General features: G+C 38.9%; 1 long non-coding RNA gene across 1 annotated transcript in view; it reads right to left on the bottom strand.

Annotated features, from left to right (window-relative positions):
* Positions 1 to 252: 252 nt before the first annotated feature.
* The window catches only part of LOC127529483 (uncharacterized), an 89,747-nt gene continuing 62,593 nt past the window's right edge, over positions 253 to 27,406 (bottom strand). The window contains exon 3 of the long non-coding RNA XR_007936155.1: positions 253 to 380. This is a non-coding gene — a long non-coding RNA (uncharacterized LOC127529483). The remainder of the gene's footprint in view (positions 381 to 27,406) is intronic.

The following is a 27,406-nucleotide window of genomic DNA, read 5'->3' as shown; positions in this document are numbered from 1 at the left end:
CCTGAAAATTTTTTCCACATTTTGTTTGTTGAAAATTAATTTTACTTCTTGTTTTTGTTCATTTTGGTCACTGCATTGCACTGGGATGTCTAGTGTGCAGAAATGAAAAGGTTTACATTTCAATTGCCATTTTGTTTAAGACTAAAGGAAAGCAGAAGTACAGTTTTTATGTGAGTTTAAAAAAAAGAAAAGAATTTAACAAAAACAATTCAATAATCTTTTTTTTTTTCTTTTTTTTTTTAATGATTTCAGGTTTTCAGCAAAGCTATTTCAAGCATGATTACTCGATTACCTTTTATGAAAGGTCACTCAAATAATCGACTGGCCTCATTTGTCTCAAGGTTTCTGTTTCTGTTTAGTGTGTCCCAATCTTTTCCACCCTGAAAAAAAAAACACAAATTACTAGCAATTTGCTTTTTTGATGACAAGATGCTTTGCCAGTTATACATTATGTTTTTCACATCCTACTAATGGCTGACCTCTCAGCAGCAGACACCAATTTCTATCCTATCACTTAGTCTTTAGAAAGCCCCGGTGTCACAAGGCACTCCCTGTTTTTCTGGTCTCTGCATACCAAAATCCTGCTTGTTAGTTTCTTGACCTTCCATGCCTTTAGCACAGTTTAAGTATTTGCTTCCTAAAATCTCCTACTGTGGTCTAAAGAGGACACAATGTAAGGTTATCCCATAGAAAGCATCCATGTTGCCAAGTGCCCATTGAGGAAGAACAGGATTCGCTGTGCTTGCCAGTATGGTGTCCACCCCAAATAACCTGATGCCCTATCTGGATCATTTCCTGTGGACCACATGACCTTCTTACCCAACTGAGTCTTCTGTTCTTCTTTGGGACCCTTTGGATTGCAGCCTCATCAACTTGTCAGCTCACCTCACAACAATCTAAGTTTTTATCTAGTCAGATTTCAATATATGCATCTGCTGCGGACGTTTATATACATTACAGCAACATAAAATTGATTCATAAGTAGTACTTAAATGATGTGCCCACAAGTACTGTGATTTCTTCCATTCATCTTATGCACACAGCCTTCTAGCCAACCTTTAAAAATGTCTGTAAAAGTGTGGTGCTATGGTTTTACACTTTGCTTTTCTCTACTCTGTGATGGCCATTTATGACAATAAAATGTTCCCAAATGGACATCTCTGAATGTCTGCCTTTCTAATTTTCTCACATGGTGAATTAGAGGACCACAGCAGAACAGGAGAGCTCCAAAAAGAAAGCAGCCTGCGTATGTTAAATCGACCCACAGTGAGCAGGTGAGTGTGTGCTATGATTTGCTGGCCTCCCATTGAGGGCAGGTACCCTGTCAAATGCCCAGTGCTGCCAGGACAGACTCTATACACCCTACCCCCCCACGGTATCTTTTCAAATTTGGGAATTTCAAATGTTCTTTTTCCTTCGTCTTTGTTTTCCTAATGTAGAGTCCCAAGGCACTGTAACAAAGCAGCACTGCACTGTTAGTCGTTTCTAAGGCTCCTGTGATGACTGAATCTGTGTTCATTTGCAGTGGGATTCTTTGCTGGGGTGGAGGTCCTCTGTTTAATAAGTTCTGCTTCATAAACATCTGCACTTTACAGATCCCTGAAGTTTCCTCGTCCTCCTAATAAAATATTTGTATGCTAATGAAGAGTATGCCTCCCAACATCATGATGATTTTGTCGTATATTTTTAGTAAAGCTGCCCTCGTGATTTCAGGTTCACAAAATGCTTTTTCTTGGTTAGGGGCAAGTTATTGTAAGGTGATGGTTTATTCTTAATACTCAAAAGTTGTGTTTACTGTAAAGTCTTCAGTGGAATATTTGGGAATATTATCTGCAGATCACAGCACAGAACATTAATTCATGTTAAGTGGTTTCTGCTTGAGACATTTTGTGTGCTATTGGGGGGTTCATTGGGAGAAATTAAGACAGAGACCCTGACACAAATGGCATTTGTAAACTAGAAAACCACCGGCAGGTTTGACTGGTGACTGTTGAGTTTGTGAACTGCTAAAATGTTTCACAGGTATAGCCATCCTCCACCCAATCTGCTAACCCACTTAATCCAGATAACGGAGTTCAGTTTGGCAGCCTTGAATGAAGGCATAACAGCACGGGGAGCGCCCACATGTGAAAACACACAGATATAAAAATTACAAATGTTTTAGAGATACTTCAGTACTTACTATTTTCTATCCAGAGTTTAATTTTTCCATTTCAGAGATGAAGGCAGTTCGAGAATCTTGAGTTGGTCTCAACCTATGGTAGGTTACCTTCATGCAGAGGGGAGCAATTTGTAGCCTGCAATACTTATTTAAAATTCTGTAAACCTTATTTAAAATAATAATTAGGTGTATCAAGGGTATAAAACAAAAATACTTTTAATTTAGATAAATAATAATTGGCATATATCCAAGAAATGAGGAGATATCATTTCTTGCTGCTGAAATACATGCATGGTCATTTATTGTTAGTTGTGATTTACTGGCTGTATATGTGCCGTATATACTCGCATTTAAGTTCTCCAGCAGATTAGTCGGGGCTTGATTTCACCGTATAATTTCTGGTATTTTGTAATGTCAGTCATATAAGTCGAATGTGGAAAACGTTTTCTATTGGTCCAAGAGATTGCAATATGCTAACACCCATCTGAGGGAGTAACCACGGAGCACACTGCCTTTTTTTTTCCTGTGTATTGTGCCTACGTGACCACACAGTAATACCCAAACTATTCTGAACAGACGTTTGCACTGTTTTGTGTTTTTTGTATCTCACACCCTCATACACCTTTATTGTAAGAGCATCCCTTATCTACGATGGAGCGTTCAATCAGAAGAAAATATGAAGCCAGTTTTAAATTAAATATTGTTGAAGTGGCAAATTGGTAACTGCGCTACTACAACAAAATTAGATGTGCTGGAGAAACTGAAGCGAGATTGGAGGAGGCAAGAAGATGTAAAAAAAAAAAATGTAAGTGTCGTATTTTTGAACGGGCGTATAAGTTGGTGTCTGATTTTATGATCGATTTTTCTGGTTTCAAAACCTGACTTATACACGAGTATATACGTTATATACAGTATATATTTTTTAAATTATTTATTATAAATATTATTTCTGTTCATAGAGGATGATTGCCACTTCTTTTGCCATTTTAATTTAATTTTGAAATCTGTTGCATATTTTTACGGATGATTACACTGATTCACATCAAAATCCTCCAATGCAAAAATTCATTGTACGTCATAGGTTTAGGGGTGCTGAATGCATTTCTGAAATCTGACTTTCTCTACCATAAATAATTTCCATGACATATCAAATTCAGTGAACAATGCTATTTTTCAAATAAGTTACATTTGTTTTATGGCATAGGTTTTTTTCATGTTTTACAATATTATTTGAATGCAATTTTGAGTTCTTACCATTAGTTGAGGAGGAAACGAACGCAAAATCAAGTATTTGCTGCACAGTTCTTGCCTTCAATTAGTATTTTTTTCTATCTTCTTGTACTTTCAGAATAGCCAGAAATTTATATTTAGAGGGTCACAAAGATGCCTTTTTATTGGCCAGAGGAGAGAAAAATGTTTCTTACAGTGTGATCAGTAGGGGGCACTGCAGCCTCCCAAACTTCACATACAATAAAGCCCAAACACACTTTATGCTCAAAGGAAGGCTTTTTGCTGATCCCCAACACCTTCTCCACAAGAATAACAACCAAGAAACACACCAAGCACAGTTCTCCTTCCTCCTCCAAGAGTGTAGCCCACTGCCTCCCAACTGTGGCTCAGTCCAAATGTAGCAGTTGAAAGTGAGCAGTTCTGGTTCCAAGCAGTGGCCTCTGATGGTCCCCAAAGACTCCGGCAGGGTTGCATTTCCAGACTCCATTTCCCATGCATCCCTGCATGTGTCCTAACCAGGTTTAACCCTGTGGAACACTGCCACCTGTCGTGTGGGAGGATGACCTGCTCCTGGTGAGCCTGTTCTCTCAGCCCTTCCATTATGGCCTCCTGGCTGGGTATGAAACCTCCCACCCAGGATGTTTGCCCTTCCTTCTGGGTACCCACAACTGAAATAAGCAAGGTTGGATTGATTTCTCCATTGTCTTGAACAGGTAAAAGGCAAGCAAACAGTCAAAAAAAGAACATGGGAGTATTGAGTTCCACCAGGACATCACTCAATAGGAGAGACGTTACAGCGGAAAATGGAGCGAGTCCACGTTAGCAGACATCCGGTGGTCATTCCACTGTGACACACCTTCAGATGAGGAAAGAGGGAAAAAAACTATCAAGTGAGTACTTTTTGTGAGCAATAATTATATTTAAGACACTTACATGTGTAATTTACAATTTTTTCAAGTCTAAATACTTTTAAACATATATATACCTTTCTTTTCTTAAATAGTTATTTTTGTCATTTTAAATGTTCATCTCTCAAACATTGGATATGATGGAGCATTTCAGCTTTGGATTCAGCACCCTGAAATCTATAAAGGACATCTAAAATTTTTGATCAGAGCAATTTCTTTTTTTCCAGACCAGTGTTATTTTGAACTGATTTTCCTTTTTGGACTTATTTGCAGTTTACTATATTTTGGTCAGCATTTTAAAATCATTTGTCATTTGTAAAATTCTGTTTAAATATTCCCATCATCCAGTGCTATAAATAGACATGCCCAGTGTGGGTGGGTGGGCTAGTGCAGTGGTTCTCAAGTTCAGTCCTCAGAGCCCCTCTGGCTGCAGGTTTTTGTTCCAACCAGCTTCTCACTCAGTCCGTCACTGTTACTTTTAATTAATCTCATTGTTTAATTAACTGTCCCAGTTTTCCCTTTTATTTTGTGTTTAGAAAAGTGCATTAGTATCACACTTAGATTTACAGTATAGAGAAATAAGACACTTCTGTATTTTTTGTGTATCTATAAATGCTTACGTTGTTTTTTTGTTTGGTTTTTTTTACTCTCAAAGTAGCAGCTACTCACTTTTGCGCTTCTTAGTAACTAATTGTCTAAATACCCAGAACTTTAACTATAAAAATGTTTAAACGAAAAAGAATGAATTCTTACCCATCTATCACAAATACATTCCTGTTTTATTTAGCAAAAATATAGCCTAACCAGTTTGTAAAGTTTGGATGGATACAAAAAAATAAAGAAACTTGAAAATAACGGTTTGCTTAATTAAGGTCAGAGTTCAATTAAGAGAAGGAATGAGTAACAACAAAATCTTCAGCCATAGTGGGCCACCCAAGACTAAACTTGAGAACTACTGTGCTTGCCTTCCTCCCGTCTAGAGTTCGGCATCACCCAGTGTTGCTGGGCTATTCATGTATTTTCTCAAAGGCCTGAACTGGATAAGTAAGTAGAAAATGTAGAACTGGATGGATGAAACGTATGCTCTAGTGTTTGAATGGACATGATGGGCAATATCTGAAAGTAGGTAACTGTACTGACACACAGCAACATTAATAATTTTAACGAGAGTCAAGGACCAGGAGATGGGATTTTAGTCAAAATTATATATAAAGAATCAAAGCCTAGGAAAACTAACAGTACACCATATCCTAAATGCTAGACTCATGATTGAAATTCATTCCTAGTTCTTTAGTAATCCAGAATATGTCATTCATTAAACTGTAAATTCTAGAAAAATTTGAGAAATATGTAGTCAAAGGTTTGATATCCATAATAACGAACCAGAAGCTTGCCCAGTCTGTTTTTAGAATATCCACAATCTCACGGCACTGACCTTAATACCATCACACACTTCCAGTCGCCTTATTGTCACTATGAGGCTAGGAAATGTAAACAAAGTTCCAAAAAACAGAAAATGCCGTCTCATAATAAACAAAAAAAAAAAACCTGAAGAAATAATAATTACTTAAAAATCACATCAAATGTAAAAAATAATAATAGAAAATCCAGAAATGGACAAAAAAACATACAAGGTACGTCAATAGTACTAGGGTGTTGTACTGTGTTAGCCATTATGAATGTAGTGAGAAGTCAAGCAAAATGGCACCTTTTATTGGCTAACTAAAAAGATTACAATATGCAAGCTTTCGAGGCAACTCAGGCCCCTTCTTCAGGCAAGATGTAATCATGAAGAAGGGGCCTGAGTTGCCTCGAAAGCTTGCATATTGTAATCTTTTTAGTTAGCCAATAAAAGGTGCCATTTTGCTTGACTTCTCACTAAAAGGTATGGCAAGAAAAGCATACAAAAATAAATAGAATTAAAAATAGTGCATATTCATAACAGAAACATTAAAAGAAAAAAAAAACTTCAAAATGGTTTATGGCAAATGTCAGTTTAATGTAAAGATTAAAAGACAGAATGCATCTTTATCAACTTCTGAAATATGGCAAACAAAATTAACAAAACCAAACAGAGGATTCTCCATTCATAAGTAACATGAGGAAGTGGCAGTGCCTGGTAACAGTGGTCGATGAACAAATGAGGATGACGGCATGTAAAATCCTTCTGTTACTTATTGGAATTTTGACCAGTTGTCAAGATGTCGTATAAAATAATAATTTATTGTCTGGAAGCACAATGTCTGTATTTAGCAGAAGGATTACATGTGTATAAAATACTGATTGATTCATGAGCTGTATATTATTATTGGGAATAGTCATGACATTATAATTATTTTCTAATTACATAATACTTTTTATTTACTTGGTCATATTGGCTGCAATATTGTAATGGATCAACATGTCAAATTCTGTTCCACCAGGTCCTTCCTAAATTCACAATCCTCGGTGAAGGGAATTCCCATTTCAGAAATTATTGTAACTGAAGGTGTCATTGCAAGTACAGAACTCTTTGCTACTGGTCCCTAACCAAGTTTCCCACTTACAGTCACTGCAGACTGGATAGACAAGTTACACAAATGGCTAAGCTACAGAAGATCTTCTGGACTGCAGGTGCATAGCGAAGGTGTTTCCACTATTGCACTGTGAAACGTTGAGATATGATTCACCTTAGCATCCACTGATGCTCACACATTACTTCTGAGCCCACCCAGGCCACTGGACTAGCTCCCTTGGCATTGATTAAAGACACAAGCGTTCTAATAACTTGAGTTAAATATGTTTTGTAAATCAGGTGGAAATTCTGAAAGTCTGCTACTCCCTAGTAATAGCTGTGATGTTATACAAGATTCACTCTAGGTACTAGACACAACAGAATCAAACCTTAGCTGGGCTGTATGTTTGAAAGTATTTTAATAATCGAGGAAATTTAAAGAATTGCAATGCCTTTACGAGCTAGAATTGATTGTTTCATGAAAATGATCTGCTGATGATTCAAAGTAAACAACAGACATGTATGATGCTTTGCAGATGTCTTCAGTGGAAACTTATCATGCACATTGCCACCAGTTGGCATGTAGCCGTCAAAATCAAATAGCTCAGATGTGATTATTCTGCTGGTGCAATTCAAAATGATTATGTTAAATCATGTCAGGTACCATTTTGTTGTAGAGTCTCTGCAAGTTGCTCGCAAGTCTCTGTTGTTACATCTTTTTCCAGGGCCCACATTTTTTCGACAAATCATGTACATTATTCTGGTCCACTAATATCAAAAGTGGGTGTATGGAAACAGCCAAAAGCAAAATGTTCTGGGAATGTTAGTGTGGAAGTTAATTGAGATATGTTGAGTATTTTGTTAATAATTACCGCTGTACAAGAATACTGTGTATGTCATCTACAGTAGACTCTGCCTTCCACTGCTTTGACCTTTAGACATGGCCATCTGTGAAGTGTTTTGTCTAATTATTAGTGTTCTTCTGGGTGTTATGCCAAGCTTTGGGAGGCAATAACATAAATTGCGAAGAAATCTTGTAGCAAAGATAGACCATGACAACAATTACATACAGAATTTGAAAGTGATTGCTTCAGATGCTTTACCTGAATTAAAAAACTACCCAAAATCTATTACTCCCTCTGTGTTGCTTATAATGATGGCCGAGGTCACAAAGTTGAGACAAAAGGTGGGCCGGTGAGGGGTCAATACTGAACAACAGCAAACAATATTAAAATGTTCAAATGGCATTGAGCTTTTGAACTGAAGATCAGCCTCTCCCCTTCATTTATTGGTCAAGAATCCTGTCATCAATTCAAAAGCTTGATCCTGTTTAAACATGTTTAATGTTCATCAGGTATTTATTTAGCAATACCACTGCCCTACCAAAAGGGCAAACAAATGGAAAACTGACATGTGGATTATGCAATATGAGCAACCTAAAATTTTTTCATGGACGTTTTTGTATTGTTTGAGATTCTTCAGTATCTGCCTTCACACCTGCCCCCTTTGAAGCCAGTTGTATCTTAAACCTTGTGATCTCTGTTCTTCATTAAAAATTAAATATTTTTCTCAGCCATCACTACAGACAACAGAAGGTAAGCAACAAATAAAAAAAATTATATATTATTTAGGGTGGAGTTGTTATGGTAGATGCAAGCAACAAGGATTTTAGAGAAGGACCGGGAGAAAATACTTTGTCAAAAACAAAATAAGGTAAAAAACGGAACATGGAAATGAACTTTTGCCAATACCAAAATCCTAGTCAAAACATAGCAAAAAGTTTGAGAACCAAAAAGGCTTGGAAAATGTTTTTTTTTTTGTTTTGTTTTTTAAGAAAAGGATGTTTGCCAGCAAAGGTTTTTTGTTCACGAACTTGAAAAAGGAAATGTGTCAATTGCCGACATTTTAACTTGTCGTGTTGCAATGACCTCTGAGAATAAATTGTGTAACAACTGTGGAATATTTTTCCTAATGAAGGGTGGCAAAAGACAGTTGAAAACAATCCAAAAATAATTACAAAAATAAAAGTATGTGTGGAATGAAAAAAACTCATAATAGAATTGGATTCCTGAGTAAGGAAACCCCCTAAAAGAAATACAAGAATTTTTAATTGAACCAATTCATAATAGAAATATTCTTCTAACATGAAGTAAAACTGTAAATTTAAATGTAAAAAAATTCTACAGAAGTAATAGAGCCCATGTGGATTCTTTGACCAGCTGGCGAGAAATTAATATGCAATCAATACTACAGGAATGAAATGAACAATTAAAATAAAGTTTTTTGGCTAAAGAATGGAAGACTGGCAAACCATAAGGACAAGGGAAAAAGGACCAGGACACGAATGTTTACTGATCAACAAGCATGGGTCAAAACCAGAAAGACTAATAATCTCCTGACAAAATAAAAAACACAAGTCAGAAATCAAAGTCAAAGGAACCATCACACACACACACACACAGAGTCTTTTATGAAGGGTCCACAGTCTAACACAGCTGCTGTTATGAAACGTTGGCTTTAATAGTGTTGCCCATGTGACATCATTGCAGTATGGTTTTCTGGGAATTCTCCCTAATAATGTGGAATCACAACTTAGCACCTAAAGTGATGATGTCCTAAGAAATCCCAAATAGCATCTGTACTATCAGAAAATGTTATAAGGTTGTTTCCTTTTCTTTTCTTGTATTTTGGGGTTTTGACATATAATTGTTCCAGTTATGGTGTTTATTTTATATTTGGAATTGAATTCGGTTTTGTTAATGATGTCTTATTTTTCTTTCTTGTGTGACGCCATCTTGAATTGTTATGTGACAATGATTTTCACAGTCGTGAGATCATGGAAGTTACAATATAAATATGTTGGAGAGAACACCCTGTGTTATCCCTCACTGCATCATCATCTTTTTAAAATTCTCTTAGTGTTCTGGCTTTTTTTCTCAAGTAGGCCCAAGCAGTAAGATTGTGTGTTTGGTTTCCCTTTGACTTTCAATCAATGTCTTGTCCCTTTGATTCCTGGGTGCCTCGTTTAGTTTTAATTTAACGGTTTTGACTCTTTCCTGCCCCAGACTATCTCTCTGTCTTTGTTTATCATCTATCAGTATTTTAGATCACACAATAATCCTTGGGTACTCCAAAGTACCCTTAGTGGTGCTGTGATCCTTTCAAAAACATGACAAAAAATAAAATAACTTCAAGGGATAGGGACAGTAAAAGTGAATTTTCCATACTGCTAAAACTTTAAAATAATGACTAAAGCCTAGGACAAAATTTAAAGGTCAGAAAAATATTACAAACCAAATCACTAACAAATGTGACAGATATGATCATCTCCCTGACTTTGCACGGAATTGGACTGAGAATCTTAGACAATTGATGTCTAGGTGTATGGTTCATCACTGAGCAGCGCAGTCAGGTCATGCACAGGACTCTCCATCAATTCCAGGTTAGGCCACCTTGTGTGTACATTTCCACCAAGTGTTCTGGTTTCTTTCTTCCCTTAATCTAGGGACAAACATTTTGGTTGAGAAGCGTCTCTACGTTCTTCTGGTGAGTTTGTGAATGGCTATGCCCAGCTATGCACTTGTAACCGACACACAGTAGGCTATTACCTTGTACGATGGAAAAAAGGGGGTTTCAGAAAATAGATCAGTACTAATAATCTCTCAATAGCCTCAACTCTTTCACAAAGAAGTATTTTATTATACTGTATAAAAAAACAATAGAGGATAATCAAGATTTGAATTCCTTTCAGGTGGATTAACCAGTTTTGTCTGCTCAGCAATGCAACACAAGAAAGGCAGAAGCTGGGGAGAGGTGGTCATTTGTTCAATTCCCAGAAGATGAGAGAGTGGGCAGCGTATTGGTGTTAATGCCTGGAACTGATTGTAATAATTTATCATTGACTTGCTTATCTGTGCACAAAGGAGATATAGAGACAAATATTTTGTTGTTTTTCTATATGTATATTCTTTTTGCACTTCAGAGCAGTACGCTTCTCCAAATACACATACACACACACACACTTATATTTTATATATATATACATTTAGCACCAAGCAAACTTTCTTGAAGATAACACTATTCAGAAAGAGAATTAGAAAAGTTGAAGAAGGGAATGCTACCAAACAAAATAGAATGAATTAAAACTAAAGCACAAAGAGAAAGAGAGCTGCCTTGAAAGCTAGAGACCTGGATCTGTGTAACTCCATCTGCAACTGGATACCAGAATTCTTAACAGGCAGACCACAGGTGGTAACGATAAGCAACAAAACCTCATCCACACAGATCTGAGACAATGGAGCCCCCGAGGCTACTGTTTCTTCCTTTGACTGTATTCACTTTCACCCAAACATAGTAACAACCACATCATCAGATTTGTGGATGACACCACAGTGATTGACTTAATCAGCAGCAACAACAACCTTGTCCTGAATTTCGTCAGGACAAGAGAGCTCCTTGTGGAGTTGATGAGATGCAGAGAGCGCTACATCCCAGTCAGAATTGTGGGGCAACAGAAGAAATTGATAAATATTTTGATTTCTTTTCTTGCACTTCTATTGCTTCTACTCCAAAGCCGTATTTGCTATGAATTTTTGGGACATCTAGTCCCTTGAATGTTATGCTTTTTCCACTTCATATTGCACATTTCCATATTTTCAATTATATTTGTATACTCTGTGTATATACATTTTTGTTTATTTGATTTTGTTCTTTTTTTGTTGTTGCGTTATTAATAGCTGGGCTAACACATTACAAGAATTCTGACTAGGCACATATGGCAAAAACATGAAGTTAAGAAGAAAATGGGCCTTTTTGCCAGCCACACCCTAATCTTACTGTCTGCTACTTCATGCCTGACATTACATGGGATGGGCTGCCTTGGACAATGCCCTTTAAAGTGGTCTTCAGCATTAGGCAAACAAATGAGGAATGGGTGATTGAAAAATACAAAACAAAGACAGGCATTTACTACAGAGTACACTTGAAGCTTTTCATGTCTCTGAGTCCTACAGTGCACTGCGTTCCTTTAATTTTCACTCGTATGGCTCTTGACTTTCACTCCTAGTTTTTAGTTATTATTGCTGCCCTATTTTTTTTTTCCTTCTTCTCTTTTTTCTTCTACAAATAGATTGTGACAACGCAGGAAAACATTTTTAGCCTTAACATTCCTTCTCCGTCCTCCCTGGACATAGGGATAGTATGGAATAACACTCCTACGTTCTTATAGAGTCAAGTAAGTGAAATAAACATAATCCTGAAAAAACCGATGAGATGAGTCAATATTAATAACCACATTCATCAATCTGTAACAAAGTGTGCTTTGTTCTTATTAAAATCAGGCCAAGATTAAAGCAGGCTAAATGGTATAAAATGGCTCCTGAGAGCTCCACTAGTAAGGCTTTGTATTGGCAGCAGGAGACCCACACTTCCAAACCCTTTGGCTATCTAAGTTTTTTAGCTAGTTCACGGTTTCCTAAGTCCAGGCCTAGAGGGTCAGAGTGGCTGCAGGTTTTAGTTTCTGCCCAATTGCTTAAATAGAAGGCAATCCTAGCTGATAATGAAACTTGCTATCTTACTTGATGGCTTGTTAGGCTTTCATTCTCCCATGGCAGATCACTCTTATGATGTAGATTTTTCTATTCTGCTGATCGATTCCGAATAATTTGTGGTCGAGAGCAGAGGAGTAATTTTGAATCTTTCACTTCCTTTCTAAATATTTTAATAAATCAGAAGCCTTATGATGAACACACAGAAATGTAAATGGGACCAAGTTATATGGTGAGCTTCTGGCTCTTTTGTTATTTGCATTTCATTGGTAGCTGGCAGCTGGTCAAGGAAACAAGAAACAATTTAAAACAGTGAATGTAGCAGTTTAAAAAAGCAAGTTAGGTGTGGGAATCTTAACAAGAGATTGAACTGAAGTGAAACACAAGAATATTGCTTGACTAAAAAGTGCTTCAGCAGCACCAACTGGCTTCTGATTAACAAACTGGGCCGAACAAAAACCTGAAGCCATTGCCATCCACCAGGGCTGACCTTGAGAAACTCTAGGCTAGCTGGTCTATATAGACATGGCCTCTTGGATAGGATTGGATTGTGTATTAGGAAGATTTTTTGTAGTATCTGAAAATTTTGGGGATTCAAGTGTGGTGAAGTTTAGGCCATAAGCTCTCCACCATATTCAAAGAACTTTGAGCAGTTATGTGCAAGTTCATCCAATACCAAACTTACCTTAATTCTATTTAGGGTTTGAAGGGAATTGAGTCTGTTTTATCAACATATATAACTTGTCATCAGTATTTATTATATTTTTTGACTAAGCATAAAGAGATTTTTCACATAACAGCCACTGTCTCTCAAAAATCTCCCATACTATACAGTAATATGTAGAAATGACAGAAAAATAAAAACAAAAAGCAACCACAACTACTGTAATCTACACAGGTTTAGAAACCTCTAGAAACTTGAGAGGCTACGTTCAGCCTTAGCGCCTTAATATGCATGAAGTTTTAAATTCATGGTTCACTCAGTGTGGAAACATCATTTCTGTATTTCTTATTGGTTACTATTGGCTTAGCATTTAAATCTAAGTGCAAAAGAATTAGCTAAGTCAAATAAATTACTAAGGCGATGGAAAAAAGTTTCCTTTAATTATGGCTGATGGTGAGACAGAAATGGGCTTATATTATAAAGATATGCATACAGTTTATATGTGTGGGTGTGAATTTATGAGCATGCTCTTGAAGAAAGGTGGTGCATGCGCCTCTCATGAAACACAATGCTCCAGGTCGCTCCACTGAGCTTGCTGCAATGTCCTTCACTGCCATCCGATATCGCCAGGGCTCTGTTCCTGACAGACATGTGCTCGTGTGGCTATTTGTTTTCTTGTCAGCCATGTTGTGTGGCTTCCCCACCTCTCGAAAATCTAGTAATGTGGTGGAGGAAGCCTGCACTTTATTTTTTTTTTTTTTACATTTTATTGAATTTATTAAAATCAAATTACATTAAATACAAGCAAGTCAAGTTTTACAAAACTAGGTTCGAAACAAGTCACCAATCAAGAAAGCCTGCACCTGAAATTCTTTGGTATGAAAACGCTCATTGCAAATTAAGGATAAGCTAAGGGACTTTACTATTAGGACACTAAAGGAATTACTGTTGAAAATGTCTTTGATTCCATATTTTAATAATACATTCAAAATTAGTTATTTCAAGCATCAATTTTTATCAAAAACTTTACGATTTTTAGGTCTCTCCAGGCTTTTGACTAGTAATGTATATGTGCATACAGTTAGGTCCATAAGTATTTGGACACTGACACAGTTTTCAGAATTTTGGCTCTGTAGGCCATCACAATGGATTTGAAACAAAGCAATAATTATGTGATTGAAGTATAGACTTTAAAATTTCATTTAAGGTGTTTACAAAAAATATCTATGAGCTGTTTAGGAATAACAGATATTTTTATACATGCCCCCTTATTTTTAAGGGCTCAAATGTATTTGGACAAACTAACATAATCATAAATATAATGCTCAATTTCAATATTTGGTTGAAAATCCTTTACAGTGAATGACAGCCTGAAGACTGGAAGCCATGGCCATCCCCAAGTGCTGGGTTTCCACTCTAGTGATGCTTTGCCAGTCCTTTTACTGCAGCTGTCTTCAGTTGCTGCTTGTTCTTTGGACTTTCTGGCATCAGTTTTGTCTTCAGTAAGTGAAATGCATGTCAAATTGGATGGAGGTCAGCTGACTTGACCTTTGAAAAATCTTCCACTACTTCACATTGAAAGGCACTTGGTTTGCTTTCAGAGTAAGTTTTGGCTCATTGTCCATCTGTACTGTGAAGTGTTGTCCTATCGGTTTTGCAGCATTTGGCTGAATCTGAGCAGATAGTATAGCCCCGTACACTTCAGAAACCATCCTGCTACTTCTGCCAGCAGTCTTTTCATCAATAAACACTGGTTGCAGACTTCCATTTGCAGTCAGACATGATCATGCCATAAAACTTCTTCCACCATGTTTCAAAGATGGTGTAGTATTTCTTCGGAATATGAGCCATCTCTTCTTCTCCATAGTTTTGTCTTTCCATTATTCTTGTATATATTGATCTTAGTTTCCTTTGTCCAAAGAAAGTTGTTCCAGAACTGGACAGGCTTTTAAGGAACATTTTCTAGCAAATTCTAATTTCTCCTTCCTATGTTTGCACCTTGTGGTAACCCTCTGTCTTTATTTTCATGAAGTCTTCTCTTGATTGTAGACTTTAGACTTTGCCAATGATAGGTCTGCCTCCTGGAGAGTGTTCTTGGTTTGGCTAAATGTTATGTAGGGGGTTTTCCTTCATCAAGGAAAGAATTTTACAATCATCCAGCACAGTTGTCTTCCATGAATGTCCAGATCTTCTGGAGTTGCTGAGCTCACCAGTATATTTCTTCTTTTTAAGAGTGTACCTAATTGTTAATTTGACCGCTCCTCATATTTCTGCTATGTCTCTACAGTTTGGTTTTCTCAGCCTAGTGATGGCCTGTTTTTACTTGCATGGACAGCTCTTTGGAGCTCATATTAAGAGTTCATAGTGACAGCTTCCAAATGCAAATTTCACACTTGGAATCAATTCCAGACCTTTTACCTGCTTAATAATTCATTAAATAATGGGGGGACTGCTCCCACCTGGCTATAGAATAGCTTGTCAGTCAAATGTCAAATGAAAAAAGGGAGAGCATGTATAAAAATGGCTGTCATCCCTAAATGTTCATATGATATTTTTTGTAAAACTCTTAAATTAAAGATTTAAAGTAAATGAAAGTCTACACTTCAATCACGTAATGATTGCTTTATTTCACATCCATTGTGGTGGCCTACAGTGCCAAAATTCTAAAAATTGTGTCACTGTCCAAATACTTTTGGACCTGACTGTATGTACATATACACTACTAGTCAAAAGTCTGGAGAGACCTAAAAATCTTAATGTTTACTTGCTGTTTGTGAAATGGCTCCCAGAACATGGTAGAGTCCTGCCTCATGGCTGACGTTTCTAGTATAGGTCATAATTAAGTGAAACTGGAATAAATGGACTTGAAACATGAGTGAATGAATATATGTGTATGCGTGTTTCTCTCCACTGTGTGATTTACTGGCATCCTTTTTAAGTTTGGGTTTTGTGTTGTGCCAAAAATAGCCAGGACAGGCTCTGGTTCTCTTGGCCCTATAATGAAAAAGTACTTCATAAGACAACTGTTTGATGAATGACTTTTTCCTTGCTTTCTTTTTCTTCTCAGCATCCTTATGTGGCACATTGTGCCATTGTTACCTTTGAGTAAGTAGCCACTCATCACCAAAGAATGAGAAGTTAGAATAGGTGGGATTATTGGCATTAAAGATGGCATACATGTCACCAGACCATTATGAAGTTATAAACCTTAAGCAAGTTCTGTTCCAAAAAGTAGATTACCTTCAAGAAGCAGGATGACGAATGGGCCTTGGTCAGTCAAACTGTAATTTTGCTTGGCCCAAATTTCTAAGGACCATCAGACATTTTTCTCCATAAAACTTGTTCAGTGAAGTTTTGTCCCCCTTGGTCAAATTTTCTATTTGTGGGATTTCTATTAAATATTTTTTATAGATGTCCATTAATTTCAGTAGATGAAAACTTTAATACTCCATGGTTGCTTATTTTTATGTTATAGTTTCACATTTGTAAGTCTATGTAAGCACTCTAAGACTGTGTCCAGTAAAGCGATGGTTTTATGGATATGCAGATCTTCACGGTTTGCATATATTTATAAGTAAGCATTGAGTTTCCATAGTTCAATCATCCCCAGCACTGTCCTAAGGGAGAGAAATGTTTCAAGCCTCTAGTTAAATCAATGACACCTTTAGTTTAATGCCCTGCGGGAGTTCAGCAGTTGAGCTAAAAAATAAATAAATAATAATACACTTCACAGAAATTTGAAACTGATATCTCATTTTTCATTCAACTCTTTAATACCTGCAGGGAGATATGATTTAAAAAAAAAAAAGCAATGGAAATGGGCCTGAAAGCTGATGCCCCCTTTCTACTGGAGATCCAGTTTCAGAGAAGTTGAGGGTTTACAGGCAGTGCCTCTTGTCAAATCTAGAAAACACAATAAGATTATGAAGCTGAGAGGACCCTGCAGCTGTTGGCATAATTATGTCTGAGGTGGGGTGTTTTTAGGGGGGCAAACACAAATGAAGACATGTTTTTAAATTTTTTGCAGATCCTATTGTGAAGTTCAGAACTCCCAACAAATTTGTCTTGCTGTTCGTAGATGTTTGTCAGAGCTCCAGCCATCCCATGAATGTCCTCTAGCCTGGGATAGTTGAAGAATGACGGCAAGCCCTTAAAAATAGTCTTTTTGTGTCTCTTACACAGTGGTGGGTCCAGTTTGTTGGGTGTCTTTAATGTGTGTTTGTGTGTGTGTGTGCAAGTGAGAGCGAGTGAACATAAACCTTCATTTTACTGCTACTGTCAGCAGCGCTCATGAGATGACAATGAGATGGCCATATGGAAGGAGCAGGGCTCAGCTTTCACTCCCTGACACCTGTTCAGTTTATTTTTACTCAACAAGCATGGCCTGCAGCAACTTGAATCCAGCCTGTTCTTCCATCCCAGATGACAATGCTTGAGTCAGCCGCTCATTGGGTCGGCAATGATAAGTAATAAGCTCAATGCTATATGATGGTTTGCAAATGATGCCCAAGATCTTCTGAGTTAGAAGGGTTTGAGGAGGCTGGTTGTCTGTTACATTCAAAAGCTGGCAGGAATGAGGATATAATACCAAATATAGAAACCTCATAACCACTAGCATCTTACTAACTTTCTGAAAAAGTGAGTTTTGTCACATCAAATAAGTATTTTATAGCAATTTATTTTAGTCTTAAATAAGAGTAAACTGGCATCAGTACAAAAAATACAAGGGAAAATAGCCTAGTGATGCTTTGTTGCCATTCCAGTAGAGTTTGTTTCTTTCATTTATTCAATACAGAAGACCCCGGGAAATTCAATAATGTGATCCATTGCTTATAAAACTGTGCAGAAAATGCATATTCCTTCACCAGCTGCCGTGGTGGATAAGGCTTCATGAGACACTTGCTAAAAGTTGTAATTTGTTCCTTTGATCTAATAACCTTTATTAAAAATTGCTGCCGATTACATGAGAATGCTTTTTCTGCATACTGTACACATTTAATGCTATACATTATAGCTTTGCTATATTTCTTTGTTTATAATTTATTAAAATGAAGATTTTAATGCATATTAAGTGTTATAAACAGCATAGACTAACAAATATATATTATAAAGTATATGTAATTTATCACTCCTTTTAAAAGAGAATACAATCCCAAAAGCAGGTTTAGACGCTGTGCTAGAATTAAATGTCCATAGGTCCTGGCGTTCCAGTAAAACAGGTTTTAAAAATTATAAACCAACATAAAACTAACCTTTTATAGTGTCTGGTACCAAAGAGAACAATTAAAGTCGAAAGGGAACATAACTGGGAGGAAGGAATAACCATAGCTGGCCTGAACAATGAAATTCTAGACCCACTTGGGGCTCGACGGTCTTAAAAGTGTCTTTCACATCTGGAGACCTTCAGCTGCTTCCTAGTTGGCCGAGAATCAGGTGGTCCACTGGTCCAAAGTCCAACACCCAACCCCCCACTTTGACCATCTGGCCGACCAAATATAAGAAACATTTTACTTTCAGGTAAATGAAAAAATTACATTTGCAGTATTTCATGTGTAGATATCGATCATGCTTAGAATAAAAAAACAAATCATACTTCACATCAATAAAGCCATTGGATGTCATATCCCTTCAATGGCTGAATTTAGAGTGGACCAAACTGCCAGGGAAGCTGCTAATTCAAAGAGAAAGTGTGTTACATTTGTGGCAGGGTATCATTCAAATTCATGTTGCATGTGTCCATATATTTTCTTTCTTTCTTTTCTTTTATATCACAATTCATTTTTACCACCAGTCAGGTGATATGAATAAAAAGAAAGGATTTGGGTCATAACAGCTGAAAAACTGACTTGCATGGCAATTAAGATGCTACTGTGGCAGATGGCCGGGGTTATTACCTGGCCAGGATGCCAAAAAGGACCGCAAGGTGGCAGGAATAGCTTCTGGGCCACGAGGGGGCAACCGCCCTGGAGCAGGAGAGGACCACGGGAGAAGAACAAAGAGCTTCTGGTCTGTTGGGACCCTTAGCCACCGCCAGGGGGCACCTCAAGCCTCGTAGGACTTGGAAATAGTTACTTCCGCCACACTCGGCAAGATGGTAGATGAACCTGCCAGGGACGTCCGGAGTGCTTCCGGGGCAAAGGGCAGCACTTCCGCCCACATTCCGCGAATCACCCTGAGGCCGTTGGAGATTCTCCAGAGTGCTGTCTTCCACCCAAGGGGGCTGAGATATGCCAGCCAAGGCAGAGGAGAAGGGGATTACCCAGTGTTCGTTGTCGCTGGAGGAACTGCAGTTGGCACAACCACTGATGCGTCCGGAGGAGATTTCCTGGAACCGTGTCAGTGGCAGGGGTGTGCTTATATGGTCCGCGACGCCAGGACTGTGTCGCTAGAGGAAGGGGAGAATCCGCCACGTCTTCAGAAGCCGAGGCAGAGTGGCTGCGAGGAGTCTCACAGGCCCCTCAGGAGAATGGAGAAGATGGCCGAAGACCGGAAGTCCCGCCCCGTGACAGGCAAGGGATTGGACGGTGTGTGTCGTGTGACCGTCGGTAATTAGCTAAAGATGGGACAGGCGAATGTCCATCTCGAGTGAGGGGAAGGTCCGGTGAAACCTGGAAGAAAGCTCCAGTGCGTACAGCCGGTGAGTAGGACCGAGTTTAAGGTAAGTCTTCCACTGGCTAACGCTGTATTTATACCTGCAGATCAGGACCTACCGGGGAGGATACTTCAATTAAGGCAGATGGTCGAGCAGGTAGAACACAACCTCTGAGTTGGTATGGATGAGCTGAAGAAGACGGCGGTCGTGCCACGTCAGATGGGATGTCACAGGGCGGAAGAGCGCGCCGCTGGAAACTTTGGCTGGGGGTTTGTGGCGGTAAAGGTGAATAAAACCGATACCGTAAATGAAAAAGGAGGTGCGAGCGAATTCGTTCCAGGATCGCGTGGTTCCAGGGACTTAGTAGCTGCATCTCCAACAGTGGAAGCGGCGCGAAGCGCTGATCGCTTGGAAGGGGTGGAGCCAGGACGCCAGTTGATGAGTGCCGTGGGTCCTAGTGCTCTACCGCCAGAGCCAGCATCAGTCTCATGTCATTCTGCAGGGGCGCAGACGGCAAGGGGTCTTTTCCTTTCCCGTAGGAAGACCCAAGCCGTCAGAATGCCCCAGAGGAATAGGAAGAATCGAAGGAGGAAAGCCGGTTCTTCCTACAAAGGGAGACGTGAGCCTGTGAGCTCACGCAGCGTGATATGTCGTCCTCTGCAGAGGCAGAGGGGAGCTCCAGATTCAGCAAGGGCGATTCCCCCAAGTACCCGAATGAAGGGGAGTGGATCAAACTGGAGCGGGTGCCGAGGTTTTGGCGACCAGGGTGCTGGTCAAAGGGGGGAGTGTTGGCCCTATTTCAGAGAGGGAAAAGCCAGACAGTGGCGTCAGGGCAAGGTCTCCGCCCCTGTGTCACTTTTTTATTTTATACAGGACCAGGCCATGGAAGACAATTAATTTTGCCCGCTTCGTTTAAATTATACACTCGCGGGACAGGCCGCTACGAAGGACTGTTCTTCGCTGGTGATGGGGCACTGTGGCAGATTGCCAGGGTTATTACCTGGCCGGGATGCCAAAAATGACTGGAAGGTGGCAGGAATAGCTTCTAGGCCACGAGGGGGCAACCACCCTGGAGCAGGAGAGGACCACGGGAGAAGAACAAAGAGCTTCTGGCCTGATGGGACCCGTGGCCACCGCCAGGGGGCGCCTCAAGCCTTGTAGGACTTGGAATTAGTTACTTCCGCCACACTCGGCAAGATGGCGGAGGAACCTTCCAGGGACGCCCGGAGTGCTTCCGGGGCAAAGGGCAGCACTTCCGCCACACCAGGAAGTGCTGCCGGATGGACGTAATCAGACACCTGGAGCACATCCGGGCAGGGATAAAAGGCACCGCCTTCCTACAGTCTGAGAGCCAGAGTTGGGAGTGGGAGCAGGACGAAGCTCCCAGGAGGAGAATAGAGGCGGTCAAGGACTGAGAAAGGACTTATTTGGGGTGATTATTGCTTTGTGCATTGTGTGGTGTTGTGGGACTGTGTTTATTTATGAATAATAAACGTGTGGATTTGATAAAGATGTGGTTTCCGACTGCTGGTGTCCTGGCAAATCTCACACTACATTTAAATGACATCTCTTATCAAATAAAAAAACTAGAAATTAATATTTTAATCTGTTTTATTCTAATAACCTGAATTATCAGAACTGCAAATATCTGTAGATATTACTAAATTCTCTTTGCATTTCAAACTGTGGCCCTCCATGGTGATCTGGTCTACATTTGGAATAGCATGTGGCACAGTGATTGGCGCAAACGCCTCACGGCTTCAGGAGGCGAAGATCATCTTTGTAGCACCATGAAGGCACTTAAATTAGAAACAACCAAACACAATTTGGAAGTACCAGTTAAACAAATTAGCAATTATTAAGCCATCAAAGGCTCTTAGAAGTAAAAGCCAGAGGCCCTCGAGCAATTCTTCAAGATGCCAAAAGCTATCAAAAGCAATACAAAAGAGTCGGCCTCAAAGCGAGTTTGTGACCCATCAGGAAATGACAGATTCTCTGCTTCTGATCTTTTACTTATTTATTTATTTTCTTACTGTGCTTTGGATTAACCTACAGTACACTGATGCAATCTGAATAGTATTCTGGTCCTAATACACTTCTGCTGTTTGCTATAATATTAAATTGTATGAAGGCCAATTTAAAATAAAAGCAAACTGTGACTCTGTGCTTTTTTAGTATGCACAAGTTGCTAGAAAGTAAAAAAAAAATGACTGGAGTTTTATATTTTGAGTAAAACCATCAATACTGTATGTAAAAGAAATAAACTGAAGAACAGTGTTTGTTTTAAAAGTGAATATAAGGTGGTATGGTGTTCTGTTACTTTCATTTCATATTTCATTACACAAAAGCTCATCTATAAGTGGCAAATAAAACTCATTTCCATTGGCTCACTGGTACTGCCTGCATTTAGGGGGCATGTTGGCCCACTGTTTCCTCACAGCTGTAGGTAACATCCCTGTTTAAGAACTTAATGTGCTCTGCTCCAGACAGCCAGTGAAGAGAGGAGTGACGTGTGCCCGTCTCAGCTGGTCAAATACAAGATGGGCCGCTGCATTCTGGATCATCATCAGCAGCAGGATAGCACAAGCGGGTACTCTTGGTCAAAGTGAGATGCAGTAGTCCAGATACGACAAGACCAAAGCCTGGACCAGATGCTGTGCTAAATACTCTGTCAGATGACGTCTGATCTTGCGGATGTTGTATAGCATGAACCTGCATGAATGAGAAACAGTAGAAATGTGGTCAGAAAAAGATTGCATTAGCTACTTTAAATGTCTGTTTCTGTGAAGATACTAATTACTCCCTACTCTGTTTTCATAATATCTTGTATTTTCCAACAGAGGTGCCTATAAACAAGGTGGACTGGGTGTTCAAAAAATCACACAACAAAAAATAAAGAATAATAAATATGTACAAACATCCATTGTAACACAATGGCTTGCTCACTCAATAGTACTGTATGTAATAATAATAATAATAATACATTTTATTTATATACAGGACAGCATTTAATTTTTTTTCTTTTGTTGTTTGTTCATGGGGTTGTGAGTAGCTTGAGTCCTCATCAGCAGAATCACACACAGATCATGAACCGATCCAGAACAGGACCAGTGGTGGCTCTGAGGCTAAGGATCTGCGCTGGTATCCCGAAGGTTGCCGGTTCAAATCTCCGTCACTGCCAAAAGGCCACTGCTCTGCTAGGCCCTCGAGCAAGGCCCTTAACCTGTAATTGCTCCAGGGGCGCTGTACAATGGCTGACCCTGCGCTCTGACCCCAAGGGGTATGCGAAAACTACCAAATTCCTAATACAAGAAATTGTATAAGGCGAAATAAAGAACAAAAAAAAAAAAACAACAAAATATGTGTGCTCATCTACTAAGAGTTTTTGATTTCCCTTAAAATGTATGTCTTTGGGATGTGGCAGGGTACACAGGGTACCTGGTGAACAGAAACTCAGTGGTGGCCATGGGAGAATACTCAAACTCTAGATAGACAGTGACTAGGCCAAAACAAAACCCAGGTTCACGGAAGATCTCAGAGCAGAATTGTGCCAAAATGAAGCAAATGTTACTTTTGTACTTAATGAAGTGTTTGTAACAAAGGCATTTTACAGATTGTGATCTCTAAAATCCATTAGCAGATATGCAATATGGAAGAGTTCAGGCAAGGCTGATAATAAAAATGGAAAAGGTAGGAAAAAATGTTTCTGTAGTGGTGCCTCTACTGGTTTTGTTCCTAATGTATTTGTGTGTCCATGTTTTAGACAAACAGGAGCAGGGGTGTGTTCAGTGTTATGGGATTATGTGTGTGAACACGAGCCTCCAATTTTAAGGAATGATGGTTCTAAGCAAATGACCACTCACCCCCTTTCCAGCACATACATTTCTTTCACACAGGAGACAAATTATTTTAGGATCAGGAGTCTACATTGCCAGTCCCTTGGATGAATATGCTGCTCAGCCAAAATAAACACTCCATTCTGTAATCATTTTTAGCTAAAGCAATCAATTTGTGAGACCTGTAATGGAAACACGCTACAACATTAATTACTAGTAGACACAAAACAAAAATAACAGACTTTTTTGTTTTCCCAGCTTCCTTCTGATGAATACTTGAGGATGAGCCTTCTTTTCTGATAACAAACTAATTCACTTCTCTGTTAATGTGTGTAGGTTTCCCCAGTGGCCATGTAGGTGTTCTTTTGGGGCTCCCATTCTTTGCCTCACACCAAAGCCTTGTTGACCCGAGTGCCTGACTTCTCTAAATTGTTCTGCCTATGTCTGGGTTTACAGTTGACTCAGGAGTGAGCCTTCAGCTGCTGGGATACTGTGGATCTGGTAAAAGAATGAAAATGTCATGTATTTATTTATTCTACAGTGTCATTTTAAGTATAATCTGTGCAGTTTTGGGTGTCTACTACAGCAACAGTGCAAAATCTCCTTGGGCTCAATAAAGTTTTATCTACCTATTTTATATAGTGTCTTTGATAGCAGACACAAGTGTTCAGTATCACTGGAGAGTAAATAATAAAATTAGACTAGAAAGCCAACCTTCAAAGATTCAAGGAACCATAATGCATCAGGACTTAAAGTCTTAGACAATCTGTAGGTGAAACATCCAAAATAAAGCTGTCATTTGTTGTCAGTTTGTTGCTGTGTCACTCTGAAACAAAAACATTTTACTCATAAATAAAAAAGCATCTTGACTTCTCTTTTTAAGCCATACGATTCATAAATGATCATTTTTGGGCACTATGAAAGGTGCTATATAGAGCAGCCTGGTCCAGGGTGGCATGATGGCAGAGTGGTTAGCATTGCTCTTACACAGCGCTAGAGCCCCGTCTGCATGGAGGCCGCACGCTGTCTTAGGAGGCCGCACGCTGTCTTATTTTGGTGTGAATTTTTTCCCATTGTATTCCAGTTTGTTCCCATATCTCAGAGGCTTATGGGGTACAGAAGATAAATTGATGATTCTACATTGGCACTGTAGAGGGACATGTGTGTGCCAACATAGTGGTCTACTGTCCTATCCTGGGATTTGTTCTTGCCTTGCACTCAGTGCTATTGGGACAGATTCCAGCTCATCATGACCTTGCATTGGTTTAGCTAGATTAAGAAAAATGGAGGTGTGGGATAATTAATGTTCATTCCTTAACATTTATCAGTTGCAATACTTTAATTCTGTTATTTCTTGGAATAAAAACAGAAGAGTCCCTCAACACTTAATACCCATCCATGATACAGAATGATCTCTATATGTGTAATTTACCAGTTCACAGCCCTTAGGTGTACCAAACTGAAATCATCTCCCTTGACAGTTTACTCTATAAACAATTAGAGGACACTCTGAGTGGTCTGTCCCCTCACAGGGCCACTGGATGTAGAAGAAAGAGAAGGGGAAACCAGCCTTATCCATCATGGCTCCTGGATTCTTTCTGGATGCCCCCTGTAAATAATAAAGGGCCTCGCCTAGCTGACCTCTGATGTATGCAGCTTCAGATGATAAGAACAAACAAATGAAGCAATGTGGCTCCATGCAGTTCAGCACACTTTCTTCATGTTTGTACCTATTTATAGCCTGATGCAATCTGTGAGCTTCTTCTTTTTCTTCTTCTTTTTCTCCCTCATTCAGGTAATAAATAGGTAAGTGAGGCCCTCTTTGAAGTGGTTTTAAGCGGTTCAATATTTGAAGTAGAGGGTGAGCTTTGCTTTGAGCTATTCACTCTCTTTTTGTTTGTCAGGGGATTAAGAAGGGGCAGGTTAGAGAGCGTTCAGATAGATTTTCCTGTGGAAAACCCTAATGAATCATAAGTGGCCAAGTGTGAGTGTGTTGGAATGTCAGGCCTCACTGGAATTTCAAGTCAGCTTGTTCAAATAAGAGTCACTGTAGACCCTGTAGGCTGATACCCATTATGACCACCCAGGACAGGGGAATGTACACTGCCTGAAACAAGGTGATTATCTGGGAGAGAACTGCTCACAGTGCGGCAGGGTGTTTATATGGGCCTATTTAAAATGTCATAGACATAATGTCACCGCTAATAATAGCGGCAAGAGCAATACCTTGCAGACTGCAGTGTTAAACAACTCGAGTGTATGTAATTGATAATATAATATAATATAATATAATATAATATAATATAATATAATATAATATAATATAATATAATATAATATAATATTGGAAAACAACTATATTTACTCATACAGCACCTTCCAATACAGAGAAGTTATAAAATTCTAATTAACTAATTACACTAAGGGGCATATAGTCGTTAGGAAGAGGAAAAAAACCTTCAATTGAGAGAAATCTCTGGGTATTTTCTTATATATCTAAGATACAAAACAAAAAAACAAAAAAGAATAACAGAGCCAGTAAAATTAACCAGATCGAATGTCATCAGGACATGATCTCAGGGTTCCTATTCCTTCTATCAGCCTCAGGGAATTTCGTCCAGAAGGTGGTGGCACAGGTCCGCCACCAGATACAGAGAAGAGAAAACAAGAGTGCGTTAAGAAAATGGATGGATGCATAACATCTGGTGAGGAAAGAATCTATTCATTGCGTTTGTGGAATTTGCATAATCTTTTCTTGTCTTTGTAGGCTCAGCAACCCTGCCAACTCCTCCGGTACTCTGATTTTCTTTCCATATCCCCAAGAGATGCATATTAGGTAAGATAGCAATTCTAAGTTGGCCAAATGCAATTGTCAGTGAGGATAACTGCATGAGTGGGCCCTGCAATGAACCGCAATGGACCCCTGCAGGGGTACATCCCACATTGTGCTTGATTTTGCCTGGACGCTACCTCCCAGTGATCCTCAGATGGGTTAAGTTCGTTAGAAAATGGATGAATAGTAGCAGCGCTACTTAAATTAACTACAAATCCCAGCAGTCCTAGTAATAATTTGCCATTGGTCAGCTTCAGGTGTTGCTGCTGTGGTTCCTGGGTAAATAAAGTAAAATGTAGTGCTAAGATATGTGAATAACTTTTAAAGAGGAATAGTGTATGACCCCATTCCTGAAACACCTAAAAAGTAAATAACTGTATACCTGTAAATTACTTTTACTTGCTGTTTAATACAAAACCAAAATAAAGTAAAATGTAATTACAATGACATTCATAATCCTTACAATGATTTCATAATCAATTTTGTTAAATTTTTATTATTTTGCTGTTTTCCTGAGACATGCTCAATTCACACTGGATGTCGATTTTCTTTTGTGTATTTCCTTAGTAACTGAAAGCTAGCAATACATCTGTTCACTGAAAGCCATAAAAAAACCAGTGCTATGTCAATGACGCTGAGTAATAGATGCCTGCACTAAAAATATGGATGTCCAGAGACCCATGCGTGCAAAACACTTCTCAGTATGCCCAAGGGGCCATTCATGAGGGACCACCATTGTGAAAAACTTTTAAATTATATTTGTAACCAAGTAAAGAGAAGAGAAGATCAAAGAAAAATGATATCCCAGAGCTCACATTAAAATGTTCAGCTTGTGTATCACAGCACGTGTCGCCCTCTTATTCTGTTACCTATACAGTGTTATTAAGTTCAGTGCCCTCATATAAGTCTGAGGATATTATTGGCAATAACAGTTTTTTGTTATTTTTACTTCCTTTGAAAACACCTGCACATTAATGATTTTGTCATGGACTAGTATGCTTCGTATTGGCTGCATGGGGAAATTTAAAATAACACAATAAGGGGCTCATGTAAATATACACTACAGAAAGTTACAGCACTCTGCGATTCCCTTCTCTCCTCAGCCTTGTATTCTGCCCACCAGCCATGACTGGTCCAATGGA

The sequence above is a fragment of the Erpetoichthys calabaricus genome, chromosome 10 (assembly GCF_900747795.2).
Source record: "Erpetoichthys calabaricus chromosome 10, fErpCal1.3, whole genome shotgun sequence".
Taxonomy (NCBI): domain Eukaryota; kingdom Metazoa; phylum Chordata; class Cladistia; order Polypteriformes; family Polypteridae; genus Erpetoichthys; species Erpetoichthys calabaricus.
Note: the sequence above shows the minus strand (reverse complement) of the source record. Positions and strands in the feature narration are given on the sequence as shown.